At 41.2% G+C, this 12,808-nt stretch overlaps 1 protein-coding gene across 1 annotated transcript in view; it reads right to left on the bottom strand.

Annotated features, from left to right (window-relative positions):
• Positions 1–12,808, bottom strand: part of TENM1 (teneurin transmembrane protein 1) — a 353,672-nt gene that overhangs the window by 73,655 nt on the left and 267,209 nt on the right. The gene's annotated exons all lie outside the window — the stretch shown is intronic.

The following is a 12,808-nucleotide window of genomic DNA, read 5'->3' as shown; positions in this document are numbered from 1 at the left end:
GAGATAAAGGTGACTTTTGTTATGTTAATATGGTGACTTTGGCCGCACTTTGGCCGAAGAATAGGCTGGTTGCCAGGAGAACCAACCTGGTGATTAGAGGATTGGAACTTTCAGTCCCACCTCCTGACCTGGGCTGGAGATTGAGTTCAAAGGCCAATGGCCAATGATTTAATCAATTATGATTATGAGGCCTCCACTGAAAACCCAGAAGGACAGGCTTTGAAGAGCTTCCATGTTGGTGAACACAGGGCGATTTGGGGAGAATGGTGCACCTGGAGAGGGCCTGGAAGCTTCCCCTCCTTTTCCCCATACCTTGCCCCATGCATCTCTTCCATCTGGCTCTTCCTGAGTTACATCCTTTTTATAATAAACCAGTTATCTAGTGAGTAAACTGTTTCTCTGAGTTAGCTGAGCCGCTCTACCAAAATAATGGAACCCAAGAAGGGAGTTGTTGGAACCTCCTATCTACAGCAGTTCTGTCAGAAACACAGGTGACAACCTGGACTTGTGATTGGCATGTGAAGTGGTGTTGGGGGAAGGCAGTCTTGCAGGACTCACCCCTTAACCTGTGGGATCTGATACTATTTACGGGTAGATCGCGTCAGAATTAAGTGAAATCGTAGGACACTCAGCTGGTGTAGAATTGCTTGGTGGTGGTGTTGGTGGTTCTCCCCATGCTGGAAACTGGTCTCAGAACACCTTTTATTGCTTTACTTGGCTAAAGTGACCAACTGTCCTGGCTTGCCTGGGACTGGGGCAGGGTTCAGTTTTAAACCTGCGACAGTCCTGGACAAACTAGGATGAGTTGGTTATTCTATGCCTAGGTTGTAGTAAGTATCTGATGAAATAATGCATTTAAAAAGTGTCAGACACTGATACAGAACATATGGTTCAACTCCTGCTTCCCTTGCTACTTTGAAAATAACCACATGGCATTACTTTAAAATTAGTTTACAATTTAGTCTTTTCCTAGTTCTCCTTTATTCAGACCTTGTGAAACTCAGAATGTATGTTAAAGTTAGGAAGATCTGTGATAACCAGCATGTCCTCTTAGTGCTCATGCGTGCACCCACACACGCACACACACACGCACAATAATTTTCCTGGCAAAGAGTGAACTCATCTAAAGACAGTTTATAAACCCAACTTAATAAACTGCCTTTAGATGAGTTAGTTCATTGGCAGGAGGTTAATATTAAGGCTCGACTTTATGATGTACTTTGATTAATCCTGATGTTCCTCATGAAGTATTAATCCTTAACATCTATGAAAGTTACAGACTCATTTTTTTAAAATAAATTTATTTATTTTATTTATTTTTGGCTGCATCGGGTCTTTGTTGTGGTGCGTGGGCTTCTCATTGCGGTGGCTTCTCTTGCTGCAGAGCACAGGTTCTAGGCGCGCCGGCTTCAGTAGTTGCAGCACGTGGGCTCAGTAGTTGTGGCTCACCAGCTCTAGAGCACAGGCTCAGTAGTTGTGGCGCACTGGCTTAGTTGCTCCGCGGCATGTGGGATCTTCTGGGACCAGGGCTCGAACCCTTGTCCCCTGCACTGGCAGGCGGATTCTCAACCACTGTACCACCAGGGAAGCCCCAGATTCATCTTAACTTTCCCTGAATGCCTCTAAAGTCATCTACGTTTTGGTGAGTTCTCCAAGGAAACCAGCATGTCCAAACAAGGGCAATTCCATGTCAATAAGTCCCTTTATTATTTTGGGTGGCATAAAGACTTAAAGAAGGTTTTTAAAAAGACTTTTAAGACCGCGGCAGGTCAAAGGATGATGGCATAGGAACATTTCTTTCATCTCCAGAATATCTGGACTGAAGATGAATCAAGGGGTATTTCTGCTTTCTATTTTTCTTTGTGTTTTGGCGAAATCAATTTCTTAAATGCCTAGAATTTGGTCTGGTGTGTGGCAGGCCTATGATTTGGGATCACCTTCTATGACCTCTGTATTCAATATCACTGAATGTGAACTTGGAAATTTGGCTGTCATAAGAGGATGAACTGAAAGATCAAGACTCAAATCTGGAGAGAGAAAGGCTAAGAGCAGACAGGCTTGAAGTGTATAAAATCATGAATTATTTACCAAACGCATACTGAATGGCACTGTGCCAAGTTCTGTGCGCGCTAAAGGACGAAGAATTCAGGTACATGGAAAGCAAGACTAAGAGGATACTGTGAAAGTGCTGCTCTAACTGGGAGATGGTAAACTTAGAGAATCAAATCCCTGAAAATTGAAACAGATTCCCAAAAGGTATAGACAAATGTATTCCTCCAGAAACTAGCAGTACAGAAACATACATCTTTATGCTGACATCAGGGAGGACCATTCTGTTCCTTGACTACTACACTCCTCACCCCCGTCAGAGGGTGGAGTTTGGCCTGATCTGGGGAGGATAATCTTGGACTTTCATGGTTTTCCCACTTTTAATTTTTGTGAACTTCTAAACACTGAACTGCTCTCTCTCTGTTCCTGTCAGCTGAACTCCACAGATGAGGCTTATTAAATCCTCGCTGTTGGCCTTCGGGGCTCATTTGGCTGACAGTTTGTAGGATATTCTCCTTTCATATATTTGTGTAGCAATTTCTTTTATCGCGGTCCAAATTCCAAAATACTCCAATTTTTGAGATTCTTTAATTAAATTTAATTGGGTTATACTGATGTTTGGAGTTGAAAAAGAAATAGTAGAAAGGGCTTTGAGGGGCTGTGTGATAGGTGCTTTATTTATGCATCTAGGCATATTTTATATGTACATATTTTCATTTCCTCTCATTTTCCTACCCCAACCAATGAACCAACCAAACAACCAACACACAGACAAATTCCCCAAACAACTAGTTTTACAAACTCTTCGCTGGTGAGGTTTAAAGGGTATTTAATTTTCACTGAGGTTAAAAACCAAACTGGAAATCATGGGTAAGAAAAAGAGAATTATTTCTGCCATTACTTGGCTGGGGAGCGGGAGGGGGCGTGGTCATCTCCCATAATGAGTGTCGGTATAGCCCAGGGATGTTGATGACGCAGTATGATCTATTACTGTTTGTTAGACTGAGTGGGAGGAGGTAGCACATGCCCAGTCTATTTTAAATTTTATTCTTCAGAGACGGGGACGTGAGTGATTTCATAGCACATAAAGCCATCTGGGGCTAGCAAGATCTTACAGATTCAATAAGACGTTCATATTTTGATATAGTTGTACCCAGATTTCCAAAATTTGTTACCCAATGCTGTGGGCATAATTTGTTCCAAGGGTCACGTCTCTTGATGTGCTTACTTGACAGGGTTTTCATTAGCACTTAAAACACAATGGAAGGCACAGTCTTTGAATGAGAAAGGAATTAAACTGCATTGAAAAGACTCACTTCCAGGGTTTAAAATTTTAACCAGTATTCATTTTTAGAGCAAGCAAAAAATATATAGATCTGTGCGATTACCACAAGGTTAGGCAGTGATGCAGGGTGGGTGGGATAGGGGTGGGACGAACAACCAAGGAATACACTTCCCTCAGATGCCCAGACAGCATGTTTAGCTTGGAGCACATTTTTACATTTGTGAGAAAATAAATAAATCCTTGTAAATTAGTGCATATAATGAAAGCACTGACAGACCATAACCTGGAAGTGTGAATGGTGCTGTCTCCATTCATCAGCATTAAGCCCTAACAAGCTCTTTCTATGGAGGAAACTGCTCATAAATAAAGTGCATCTTGTAAAAAAAAATTATTCGCAGTGTCTTATGCAAAGTAGGGGACATTATATAATATCTGAACTGCAGGCTCTTTTCTCTGTGAAGCATAGCTCTGTATGAAACAGCTGCAAATTAACGGGCGAAAGTATTTGACTTCTACCCTTGTCTTATTATCCTCCAATGAATAAATACTATAATTCTTAAGAAGACAATTGCCTAAAGCTGGGGCAGCCTGGATAGTTACTAATAAATTTATCACCTGTTGGGGAAGAGGATGCTGCTGATCGATACTGAAGCAGCAGGGGCAACCTGATGTGGTATCACTGAGAGTCCAGGTGTGGAGGTTAACAGCCTGGAAATAGTAGCTAAAATCCCAAATTAGATAACAGAGAAGATCAGAGTTTTTGGCTGTGCAGAATGCCAATTTCAAATGTTGGCAGAAGGCATCTCTGTATTTAATTTATAAAAATTACAGCTGTTGAGGCCACCTACATTTTTATTATTTCTGTATTAAAAATGAACCTTCTTTCAGAATATAAGCTTTGGAAAGTAGTCATAAAATTCTCTCCATCTACAGCCCTAGCAACCAGAAAACTGAAATACTGCTTTTTTTTTTTTTTTCCTGCCACAATCTGCTCTTTAATTTTATGAGACAGAGGTAAATGGTTAAAATAAACTTTCAGGGAATGTCCTAAGTGCAATATGGCATCAGCTCAATCTCCGATACTGAGTGTGCTGAATTGTGTAGCTGACATTAGCCAGTTGATCCTAAAGTGCCCTTTAAGTCAAAGAGTTTAAATTTTTTGCTTTGTTTCTGTGCATTTCAATTCTCTGAAAATTGGTATCATATGTGTGGTCTATATGGAAATTCTCCACTAGGCAGAAAAGTCCATTCCCCAACTGATCTAACTACTGTCCACTTATAACTACCTACCAAAAATCAGAAAGGGCCAAGTTACTTCTGTACAATAAGCCTGTTATCTTGCTAGGCAGACACCAAATGGAGCTTCTAGAATTTGGAGGGATTACAAATATCTGTGTGTTACTAGGGTTGGAAGGAAGCAGAGCTTAATGACCAGCTGAGATGATTTCACTGTGTGGTTAACAATGAGAACAGGAGTTCTCAAATATGAGACTCTAATAAACCTACCGTAACATTACAGGACAAGTGAATAGTGTGAGTTATTTAATCAGATGACCTCTTTAATTAAAAAAAAGTTACACTATGTTCTAACAGTAAAGGTCAATTTCCGAAGAATTTAAATACAAATTAAAAATGATAAGCATTCAGACTAATATGTCCTTCCTTTCAAGACTCAGAAGGCACTCAGAGACATCACGAGGAATGAGAGAGTCGTGGGCTAGTTGACCAAGAATTGTGATTGAGAGAAAGGCAGGTAAGGCCACTTGTCTTCACTTTCGCTCCTTCTGATTCTCTCAAAGCTTTAGCCCTCCAGGCAAGGAACAGTGAATGAAGAGCTCTCCCACCTCCACCAGCACTATTTTCCTAAAAGTTTACTGGGAAAGCTGTTTTTGTCCTCACTTATTAATTTATTCAGGATTTATTTTGAACCTATTATATATCAGGCACTGTGCTAGGCACTGCGACTACTGCACACTATAAAACAGATATGGCACTGCTCTTGAGAAGCTCAGAAACCAGTGGGGGAGACGGAGAAATAACCAGGCAATTACAGTGCCTTGAGATAAACACTAGTTTGGGGCAAGTCCACGGTACCATGGGAGCAGCCTTGGGGGATGGGCTGGGGAAATGAAGGTCACTAGTGTTTTCGCAGATTATAAATCACACGTAAGCAGAAATCTGAAGGACTATGTTGAATTTCTGATGAGCCCAGTGTGAAATCCAGGTAAGCACCACAAAAAACCCATTAAGGCTGACTATTATCACTAAATAATAACCATTTTCATTTGCTGAGAATACTAAGATATTCCAGGCACTGTGCTGGACTCTTTTTTTTTTTTTTTTTTTTTTTTTTTGCGGTACGCGGGCCTCTCACTGTTGTGGGCCCTCCCGTTGCGGAGCGCAGGCTCAGCGGCCATGGCTCACGGGCCCGGCCGCTCCGCGGCATGTGGGATCTTCCCGGACCGGGGCACGAACCCATGTCCCCTGCATCGGCAGGCGGACTCTCAACCACTGCGCCACCAGGGAAGCCCTGTGGACTCTTTACATACATTTTCTCTTTTTAATCCTCACAGTAGCCCTGTGAAGTAGGTATTATTAGTGTCATTTTTTAGAAGAGGAAATAGAGGTTCAGAGGTCAAATGACTAACTCCAGGTTGCCAATGCTAGATTTAGCTCATGTTCGTCTGACTTTCAAGGTCCATTCTTTTGATCACTATCCCATGTAGCCTAAGTGGGGCTATCAATCACTTTACCACAGGAGTGGTGTACAGAATGGTTTCTGAGGGTCCAGAAACTCCATGAAATTATCCGCAAAATGTTTCGTGTATGTGTATCGTCATGAGGAGATGGTCCATTGCTTTTGTTAGATGGTCAAAGTGATCCATGATCCCTCCCCTGAAATTGTAAGAATTCTTATATTCCTGTAGAGCTCCTGGACCTTTTCAGAATTATTCTTCAAAGATATTCTGCAGCTTCATTCCTACAGAGCTGGTGAGTTTTAGGAAAGCACCCAGAGCTTCCATGTGATAGGGACTTTGGTAACTTGACTATTATTTATGATCTACTAAATAAAAAGGAGACCCCAGAAACAAGGGTCACAAACTCATATGTCATCAGGGGACAGGCAGGTAGCATTAGTCTGTGAGTTAGGTCAGGTGTTACATTATACAAGTTCTAGGGGAAACGAAGGTTAACTAAAAAATGCAGGTCCCACCTAAATGCACTCAATCTTTTTTTTTTTTAATAAAGACACAGAGTGGGACAAATGAATATTTTGAACCAGATTTATTCCCTGAGTTGCCAATTTATGATGCTTGCTAGAGAACAATCAAGAGGAGTATATCGTCAGTGAAGAGGCTGCTGTGAGCAGACAAGATCCATGAACTTAGAATAAATCTAATAACTAGCACTGCCGTTAAAAGTTATGTCCTGATAACAGAGATTTCCCATAAACCGCCTGCCTCCACACATGCATACCTCTCCCACTATCAATGTTCTGCACCAGACTGGTATGTTTGTTACAATTAATGAACCCACACCGACACATCATTATCACCCAAAGACCATAGTTTACATTAGGGTTCACTCTTGGTGTTGGACACTGTCTGAGTTTGGACAAATGTGTAATAGCATGTTTCCACCTTTAGAGTATCAGACAGAGTAGTTTCAGCATATAAAGATTCTGCTTAATTTTTCTGTGAACCTAAGACTGCTCTAAAAAATAAAGTCCAGTTAAAAAGAAGTTATGTCTTGGTTTATAAGCTCTGAGAAACCAAAGATAATCAAATCTAGTTCCAATTCTCCATCACGGGAAAATGAAATCCCTGGATGGCTAGTGACACAATACTTGCTAAGCATGCAGCTTCTTTTGTTCCCACCAAGATCAAAGCTCAGAATTTATGACAAGTTCATCAAATTTAGTCAAATCAAACCAGAAAAGTAGGCGTTCAAGCTGAACTTGACTTTGCTCTTGCTCTGTCCCCCTTCTCTTCCTCATCCTTCCTTCAGGAAGCTCTCCCCCTTTAGTACGGCGGAGACAATGCTATGTATTCAGGTCATCCTATCTGTTTTTCTTTCTGAGAATAGAGCTAGATTACATTTCCCAGCCTCCACTGCAGTTAGGTGTGGGAAGAAGTGATATATGCTACTTCTAGGCCTGGTCCCTAACAAAACCTCTGTTGAGTTCCTTTATGGAGCCCCCCCTCCCTCTAGGCTGGCTGGATGCAGAGTACCCATTGGAGGACTCCAAGGCCTAAGAGATTGACAAGCCACTAGATGGAAGGAGCCTGGCTCCTGAGTCACTGCTAGGAGCAGGGATTTCTCCTATCCCACAGGCAACCTTTTACTGCACTGTGATGTGAGCAAGAAATAAACGACTATTTTGTTAAGCCATTGAGATTGTGTGTGTGTGTGTGTAATATATAGTTGTTAGCTTGGCCTCACTATTACATTCACCAACCACCAATTCAAGTCCTGTTTATCTTCTAAGGTTTTTATGAGATGTTTCTTTTCCAGGAAGCCTTCTCCATAAACCCCACTTTCTGGTCTCTCTGTTTTCTAACCTAAAGAGGCTTCTTCTTTTTTTTTTTCAAATGTGAATTATCCAGTCATGCTCTGTCTAGGCAAAAAGCTCCTTGAGGGCAAGAACTGGATTTTATGCTTTAGTTTTATATCTCAACAAATCCAGTAGACCCGGGCACAAATGTTCAATAAACCTTGTTGAATTACAGGCTTAATTGCCACACATCTATAATGAAGCACATCTATCTTGAATCAAATAAAGCACGCCACGATGTCAAGATCTGCATATGAATTTCTCTAAAAATGAGTTTAGAAAGGAGGCGATGGTAATCTCTTTCTCCAAAGACCTTTAAGAGGAGTACAGCCCCGTATCAATTAGTGATGATGAGAATATGGGAAAAAGGGGAATCGACCACTCAGAGAAAATAGCATAAGGACCATGGATCAAATTAACTGCAACTGAATTTGATCCATGTAGATGGCTACACTGAATAGCTCAGGTTCCCTGCAAATCCACTTTGCTCTATCAACACAACTTTGTGTTATGATCTTATGACCTCTTCCAACCATACTCTAATGTTAGGAGTTCTAAGGAAACAGCAATATCTCAAGATTTCACCTTAATTTGCTTCACTCTGGACCACATAAGGGAAAGCAGAGAGAACACTGGCTCCAGGGTCACATCAGGGGATCTGGGCTTCAGGATGACCTCTGTTACAGAGTAGCTGTAGGACTTGTCTTGATTTCCTAACCCACACCCTACCTACTGCACAGGGTTAAAACAGTGTGAAGCTCACAAGGGCCAATGAAATGAGAGCCCTTTGAAGAGGATGAAGTCTTACAGTGGTGCTAAGTGGTGTCCTAATTGCTCAGTCATTGCTGTAATTCTTTCTGAAAGTGACTTTTCTAAGCCTTAGAACCATAGACAAAGATTTCCACATAGGCTCTGCTTCAACATTTTAGGCTCTTCTATGTTGGACAGACATAGTCGAAGCTTTAAGTCCATAACCCGGGTCAGTGGCAGAGTGCCCTATGTTAGATTCACCACAGAGACAAGGCAGAGGCTGAAAACAATTTTGTTAGCTTAGGGGAAATACTGCACTACTGAACTACTGGTGTAAAAGCCTTCAAGCTTTTATAAGATAGGTAAAGTTTTCATCCAGAGAATCAAATAAATGAAGCTCCAGGCTGTGCAACTGGCTCAGGGAGACCCTGGGCTGGGGGTGGTGCTGGTGTCTCAACATTTAACAGTGACACCAAACATTAGGGATGGTATGAGTTAGTTTTCCTTGCTTTATAGAGGTCTGTGTATGTGTGTGTGTGTGTGTGTGTGTGTGTGTGTGTGTGTGTGTGTGTGTGTGTAAGCGATTGGGTTAAATAGACAGTTCTAGTTCAAGTTGAAATGCATACCTCATGTTTTATTTTTATGCTAGAATTCTTGCTCAAAAGATGCCTATAGGTTGAGATTTAAGGGGACTCAGTACATTTGGGCTAAGATAAATGAGGTTTATTGGACACGATCTGAATATTTTATATCCCCCCCCTTAAAAAATTCTTCAATTATCAAGCAACTGTATCTGGGACACTACTCAGATACATTTTGAAGAAATGCCTTTGTCATCCTAAGGAAACAAACCACCTCACAAGAACCTTACGTGAACAATTAGCTTGAAGAGGGAAAGTTCATTTATTGCCCATGAACCAGCAAAAAACTAATTGCCGTTGTTACACGCTGGGGGAAAATGAGTCTCTTTCAAGATATGTGAACGACCAAAAGGTTCTGATAAAAAAGCAAACTAAGTAGAATACCTTGGCCTGAATACTCAATAAAAGGAGGATATGAGGAATTAAGCCTGACAGTGCTTACTATTCACAATAGTGGGCTAACTCAAGAAGAATGAAAATTTCTGCAGGAAAGTTATTTGCATGTAGTATCTATTCAAAGACAACGCGGAAGGCCCATTTAAAATTCTTCCAACAGCCGTACATCTTGACTAATGAAGCTAACACTAGAAGAGAAGTTCAGGAAGCCAGAAAGGCAGGGTGATGAACACTCTGTGAATACAATTTTCGAACCTTTGAAATGAGGTTTAAAGAGACACTTAGGAGGACCAGTTTGGGCTTAATCAAAAATATATTATTAGAACAACAACAACAAACACAAATATGACAGTTGAGTAAAAGAAAAAAATTAAGCAAAGCAGTTGTCCAATGAGACAAACAACTCTTTGACTTTTTCTTTTCCACGCTCTGACCTACAAGTTTGACAATCTGAGTGCAGAAGGTTACATTGAAAGGTATTGAAAAAAACTGGGATTTGCTGTTCAAAGAGGGCTGGTGACATCTCTGGCCTTGTCTTGATTGAGACTGGGGTTTCCAAGGCCATTTCCCCACCTTTTTTCCTCTAAGTTCAATTACCCAGACATGTTCAGGAGAGCTATGAGAGCAGCACATCAGGGTAGAAGCTATGAGGAGATCCTGTTGTGAGGCTGACTGTGACTTTCAAAAATTTACATAATCTCCCAGTCCTTGGGGTTTTGCCTTTGTCTAATTGCGAGAAGAAAAGCTGAGATGCCCATGTCAGTGGATTACTGTAAAGACCAAATAAAATCACATCAGAACAGAATAGTCTGTGAAATCGTTTTGAAAGGTTAACACAAATGGTGTTAATATTTCTGTTTTTGATTAACTGTTAGGTTTCTGGCATCTTGCTGTGGATTACCTGTTACATGATGACCTGCTTCAGCACAGCTTGACTTAGACGGCAGGAACCCTCTGTGCAATTCTGTCAGCGTCTCCTCCATGCTGATGGTGACGAGCAGTCTGTACAGGGGTCCTGTGTTACTTTTCCAGTCAAACTGGTCTATTCACTGTCTCTGAAACACATCTTTCTCTTTCCCTGGTTATCACTACATATTTGCCTGCACTACTCCTGTGGCTGGAATCCCCTCTCCCTCTCCTAGTATCCAGATCCTACTCATCTTTTAAGACACAGTGCAAAGTCTAGCCTCAATAATTATAATATATAAACTGACTCAAAGACTTGCAGATATCTTGATGGAGGTACTTCCTTGTCGAGTATATCAAACAATTTCATCAATCTTGTCTGATGGTAGAAATCTGAGCCTCTTAGAAGAGATGTGTTATTCCACCGATATAAGTGGCTAGGAATGAGGATCACATCAGGTATACATCATTAAGCTGCAAATCTAAAGCGTGGCCTGTAACTAAGAGTGTGAGGCTTTTTGACTAGACTCAAGAATGCATTTTACATACTGAGATAGGGCCATTTTAACCAACCCATTTCAAGACCACCCCAGCCTTCGTAGGAGGAGCTGAGTCATTCACTTCCCACTTAGGTGGCCTCTTTGTTCTCCACTGCCCTACCCTTACTTCTTTGCCTTGTTCTTTGATCTCGTTCCTTTTTGAATTCACTTAACCTACCAGGAAGAGAGGTTAGAATCTAGTTCCCAGTTTTTCTTTACCCACGTGTCCAGTCCTTTTTCAGATTCCTTTCCTTTCTTCCACATCTTCCCCCTTCTGCTCATTTTCCTCTCCCCTTTTCTCCAAATCCCAACCAGCTCTCCATTCTCTGAGCGCCTCGAGTGCTTACAGTTTATATCACACAACCTAATGCCGATTACTGTTTCCTCTGACGATTTCTCCCTTCATTCCCTAACCAGATCATATTTCACTCACAGGCAGGGATCAAGCCTTTTTACTGCACTTATAATTTCCAAATTTCCCAATGCAGACCAGATTGTCTGCTGCTTGTAAAGCTCAACAAAACACTGAAGGTCAGTGAACATGGTTCTTTTTCTAATAAGATATACCAGGAGCATGACATGGGTCTGACAGAGTAGCTAAAACCAGTGGGAGTCTTATAAATAGTACAGTGGGTCATTGACACTAGTGTCTCATTGACACTAGTTAAATATGTTGAAAGTATTAGTTAAGATGATGGCACCTCTGGACGCCTGCTTGATAACCAGGAGATCTTTGTTGTAACAAGAGATGGTTGCAGTGTGTGACGACAGCATTTAGCATAGTTCCTGCCACACAGAAGTGCTTTATGTGTTTATAGAATAATAAATGACTAAGCTCTATATTAGAAAGAGAACAATTTGAGCAATTAGAAAAAAAAAATTAATAACAGCCAGCAAGTCTAATAAAGAAGGTAAAACAAAAGGAAACAGGCATTTACAGATACTGCTAGATAACATTTTGCAGCTGCAGTGGTTCCTTAATTCAACTGTTCAAAATATATTCAGCATTTCCAGGAACCAGGAAGATATCAATTTAGGGCCAATTCAGAAGGCAGTGGTTTTGGTCATGTGTTAATTGACTAATTTTTTTTTAAACATTCAAATAGATTATTTGAATAAAGACATGCTGTTAAAACTAGACCAGATGTACTTGGGAAATAAAATAGTGCCCAGCATAACTAAAAAAACCCAAACAAACAAACAAAAATGAACACCCCCTCACACACACAACCACATAAAGAAAGGTTTTGAGGGCGCTAAGTGTTGATCTCTGGGTTCTCAAAAATTTCAAGCCTAACAGACTAAAATCAGAAGATGTAAAAGTAGCCCTTCTTCAGACCGCTCTCCCCAGAGATGCCCCCAGTTTCACCTCTCTGGGAAAAGTGGGAGGCACCTTTTGAGGGACCTCAAGCCCTAAGGTAGGGCTGGGGCAGTTGACTGCCTACAGTTCTGGTTTTACTTTGTTCAAGAGAACACAGAGAAAAGGTTATAGAAACCAAAGTAGATAGTCTTGGCAGAAGGCATTCTGATGGGTTTTTGACTGGGGGGTGGTAGTGGGGAGGAGGACAAAGCAGGCCTATCAATCCATTACCATGGCTTCAGTTTCCTTGGGTTAGGGACGCCTTTCACAATGAGGAATGATTCCTGCCTTCTAAGGGAAATTACTGCTGTAATCAGCTTTCTTTCC

This window comes from Delphinapterus leucas, chromosome X, assembly GCF_059928025.1.
Source record: "Delphinapterus leucas isolate spDelLeu-1000000601 "Yukka" chromosome X, BTC_Dleu_Yukka2, whole genome shotgun sequence".
NCBI lineage: Eukaryota > Metazoa > Chordata > Mammalia > Artiodactyla > Monodontidae > Delphinapterus > Delphinapterus leucas.
This window is presented reverse-complemented; position numbering and strand designations above follow the sequence as displayed.